Source organism: Beta vulgaris (assembly GCF_026745355.1).
Source record: "Beta vulgaris subsp. vulgaris cultivar EL10 chromosome 3 unlocalized genomic scaffold, EL10.2 EL10_2_Chr3_s1, whole genome shotgun sequence".
Lineage (NCBI taxonomy): Eukaryota > Viridiplantae > Streptophyta > Magnoliopsida > Caryophyllales > Amaranthaceae > Beta > Beta vulgaris.
This window is the reverse complement of record NW_026611040.1, coordinates 495,462-500,313: the sequence shown is the minus strand read 5'-3', so window position 1 is coordinate 500,313 and position 4,852 is coordinate 495,462.

Genomic DNA, 4,852 nt, shown 5'->3' with positions numbered 1-4,852 from the left:
AGGGATCATGTGAGATGCAGCTCTCGAATCCGGGTACCAGACTGAATCATTAGCTTCACCACCAACAGACAGTGCAGCTAGGGCTTCACTGACACTTTCAGAGGAAGAGGGAACAAAGCTGAAATTGAATCGTTATGGACAATAAGCAGCTTGATGACCTGGAAATCAACATAAACCACAAGTATCGGAAGTAGGGGTAGAGTTTACATTGCTACTTGATGAATTATTCCCTACTAAAGACAAATCATTAGTAATATAATCTAGGCAAGGCATACTATAGGATGACAGGTTAGAATATTTACTCGTACCATTTGAGCGTCCCTGATTAGCATTGTTGTTGTTGTTGTTGTTGTTTCCAGAGCCACGAGAATTATTATTACCCCCATTGCCACCACCATTACCACGAGTATTCTGATTATTGTTACCCCCACGATTATTGTTCCCCCCACAATTTCTGTCGTTTCAGCCCCTATTCCTCCCTCCAGAATTAGACTTTGAGGAGGAACTTGATCCAGAACCAGTAGATTGAACACCAAGTAAGGCATGATGAGAGCAGGAATCAGATCCATCCTTCGAATTAATAAAATGTTGTTCATGAAGAAGCAACTTTGGACGCAAATCATCAAAACTAATAGTGAATGGATAATGCAGCAAAGTAGTGACAATGTGATCATACTCAGAATCATGATCCAGACCAAAAAGAGTATACTGAACTAAATCTTGGTTCGACACAAAACACTGAATGGCAGCAAGTGAATCAGCAATAACCTTGATGTCACGTAAATAACCATCCATAGAATGGGAAGCAGTCTTTTTGATACAAGTTAGATGTCCCTTCAATTCCATTGATCTAGCCATACTAGCGTGTATAAATCTAGTTTGTAAACGAGTCCAAATTTCCATAGAAGTAGATAAATCATGCACATCCATAAAAACATCTCTAGACAATGTGGCAAAAATCCATGATTTAAATTGTTGATCCACACGCAAATATTCATAAAATTGAACATTAGGAATCATAATGCCATGTTCATCAATAATAGTAGCAGGAGGAATGGAAATAGTGCCATCAACCATACCAAACAATTGATGGGAAAGAAGTAAACAAGTAATATGGGTTTTCCATAGCAAATAATCTTCGAGAGAAGAAAGTGTGATAGTTATCAAATTACTTAGATTAGGGGTAAAGATTGGAGGAAGTGCAAATACAGAAGAAGTCTGCGGCATGTTGAAGGGCTGGAAGAGGCCGCTTGTGGTCGACGGCGCGGAAGAAGGCGGGAAGCCCTGCGAAAATCACTGCTGGTAGTGCGACGAGGAGGTGGGGGAGCCACCGATGAGAAGGGATGACGAGAGACCACCGAGGGCGCCGAGTAGGAGCTGGCATCAGGCCGGGACGGCAACGCAAGGGCGTCGGTGTGCGTCATGAAGAACGACGAAAAAGGCTGCAGGGCAGCGATTGTGCGCGCCGGCGGGGGCAACGGCGGGACAGAGGTCGACGCCGACGAAGTTGGTGCAGAGACAGCATGCGCGGCGGAAGCTTGAGGCGCAGGATCCATCTGGAAAAAAATTTATTTGAAAGAGGAAAAATTTTTTTTTTTAGAAAAACCTACGCTGTGAATGTGATACCATGTACAAGTATGGAGAATAATTGTGTTAACCTCATATGGTTAACCCTGACATCCAATATATATAGTATTTACAATACAAACCTATGACCCGTAAAAGACCATTCTACCCTTTACATATAATGTTACTCTAATATAGACCTATGACCAATAAAACTTTTATAGGACAGTCACAAAAGCATGTTATTTTTTTTTTTTTGACAAGGAGAGAAAACTAAGAGGTGTCTACCCAAGAGACACCCCCTAAAACACCCCTAAGGGTGATTACAATAAGCAACAAGAACAGAAAAAATGAAGAACAAAGGAGCAGAAAGGAACTCGAGTAAATGCTCAGCCACGGCATCACACCATCACTCCAGGCCCAAATCGACGTCGAACCCTTTGCGGGGGGAAAGACAAACACCACCGAAAATGAATAAGCTCTCAAATCCAGCAACCAACTAAAACGCCAACACGATCATGCCAATAAGACAACGGCAACCATGACCCACCGCGAGAACAAACTAAACTCGAGCAATGAAGCCCGAATTGAAAAGAGAATAGACAGGAGAGGAGCCCAAGCCCAAATCCGAAATCTGAAGCCCGCATTACAAAAGCGACCCCTCACCCAAAGCCAACAAACCATTCTCCACCGCCAGCGCTGCCCAAAGAAAGTCTTGACACTGAAGACGCTGGCTTCGCAAACCGAGGAAATCGCCAGCGAAGCGCAGGCCCACCAAAGACGAAAAGAGAAAGGAGAAATGGAGAGAGACTAGAAGAAATAGTCCGAATGAGGACAAGAAGAAATGACCAGCAAAGGACTAGATAGCCATAGAAGAGGATAGAAGAAGCTAGATCTGAGAGGAAAGAGGAAGAAGAGAGCGGCGGCTTAGCGAAATTTCTAAGATTTGGGATTAGGGTTTCTGAAATTTTGGGCTTTAGGGTTTCTTAGAGAGTAGGGAGAACCCCTCTCTCTAGAAACTTTTTCTCACTAAGTACTTTCACAAAAGCATGTTATTATAAAGTAGTTTATAACAAAATTTCCTTTTTTAAACAAAAATTTTAGATATTATTTTTAAATTGACAAACTAGTTTTATAAATTCTAATGCAAATTTTTTTTAAATTTTTATCAATTAAGTTTTTTCCGATAGATTTATGTCGAGCTAAACTCATATCCAAAACTACTAACAGCAAAATGACAAAAAAAAATATGGCGAGCAGGAACACCTACTGTGAGCAAGACACCTTGCGAGGCTGGCTCAGCATTGGCAAATCTATAATAAATGCCGGCCCACTGATAGTAAGCCACGCACCTTGCATTATTATTTATTAGGTACATTGCACTATTATTTATTAGGTAGGTTTGCTAGATGGGACAAACAGAGCGAAAATGAGAGGAAAAATAATATAGCTTGGAAGATTGTAAAAGCAAAAAAAAAAGTAGCTCAGGTAAGAAACATTATTTACATATTTGTCGGTGTTATATTAGAGCACTCGAGCAACACAAGGATGTAATAGTTGAGAGGGACCCTATATAAGCATATAAGAAACCTTATCATTTGATTAAAGAAAAAAAAACCTTATCATTTGTCAAAGAACAAGAAAGGCAAAATTATTGACCGATGAAATGTAACAGTGCAGTATCTCAAGTGAGATACTAAGAGCGGGTTGGTTTTACTTTATCTAGAAAAATTAGAACTTAGCTTTACATGGTTTTACCATTTGGAAAGACAACTTTCAAAATTGGTTGATTCTGACTGTCAGATCAATAACGCCTCGAATGGTGTGTCATCTGCAAATAAGAATTGTCCGATTGTCATGTGTTGTAACCTGAAAATCAACGGTTTTCCACCAGACACGTGGACTCATCTGGGACACCCGTGTGCCTCCCCTGCTTACACATAAAAAATACCAGGCCAAAAGAAGAATAGCTGAAGTACAAATCCCTATGTTTGAGAAAAGTACCAGCCCATCTCCCTTGCTTGGTACACACTCAGGCCCAAGATTTCAAATTACATTGACATCTGATTGGATGATGTATATCTCAATTATTGCTTGCCACGTGTTATGCTCCCATTGTTTAGCTAATCAGGTGCCTTTAAATTAGGCTCAGGGCACATCAATCACCCCGAACACTATAAATAGTCCTTGAAATCAAGAGAAATATATGTTTTTCAAAGCAGTGTACTATTACTCTGTCACAATTCTCTCTCTGTACTTTCTCTCTCTAAACTTTCCTTATTACTCATAAACCTGACTTAAACTTCAGAGGGGAAGCCACCACCCAAACCTCCAGGGTGGGTTCCTTTTTTGCAGGTTTGGGAACGAAGGGATCTTTGATCAGTATATTGTTGCACAAGTCTCCATTTGAAGAACCTGTTGTGAAATAGCAGTATATTTACTAGTAAAACACTATGTAACATCATGAAAGCTGGTTTATTTATTTTTTATTTTTGTTGATTTACATATATAAAACCAGTTTTTTGCAAAGAAAAAGCACAAATATAATACTTTATCCGTTTGATTTTAATCTACATACACTGATAGAAAAAGGTCAATTTACGTCGCACAAACACGGAAACGACGCAAAAATACTATTTGCGTCGCACGCAATGAAGAGTGCGACGCACAACATGGGTCCAGATACGAGCTGTAGTCATAAAAAGAAGATTTGCGTCAGACAGTTTGAAGCACGCGACGCAAACGATCCAACAATGTGCGTGGCACGTACCCAATTGTGCGACGCAGATGGCACAAAATAAGTTTGGGTCAAGCTTTGCGTCGAGTGGGCCACGACATACGACGCAAATTATGGGCTTCCCATATTTAATGTGCAAGTTTAGAGTTTCTCTTCAAACTCTATTCAGCCTTTTGTTGTCTCTCTCTCAAACCCTTCAATCTTCATCAAGCCGTTTTCTCTCTCACTTCATCCAGCCGTTTTCTCTCACTCAAACCCTTCATCTCTCTCACTCAAACACTCTATGACTCTCTCATCTTTTTCGCATCTCATCTTTCTCTCACTTACCTTCAATTCTCTTTCGAATCACAACAACAAAAGGGTTCGCGGTGTTCTGTGGTGAAAGTAGTGTTGGATTATGCCTATTTGGAGCAGCAAAGCTAGCAAATAGTGGGCTACATAGTGGACATGTTATTAGTAGTGTTTTGTATGCCTATTTAAAGGTTGTTTTGTTTATTCATTATGTGAGTATGAAATATATAAAAATGTAGTCTTTTTAATTCTCTCCAA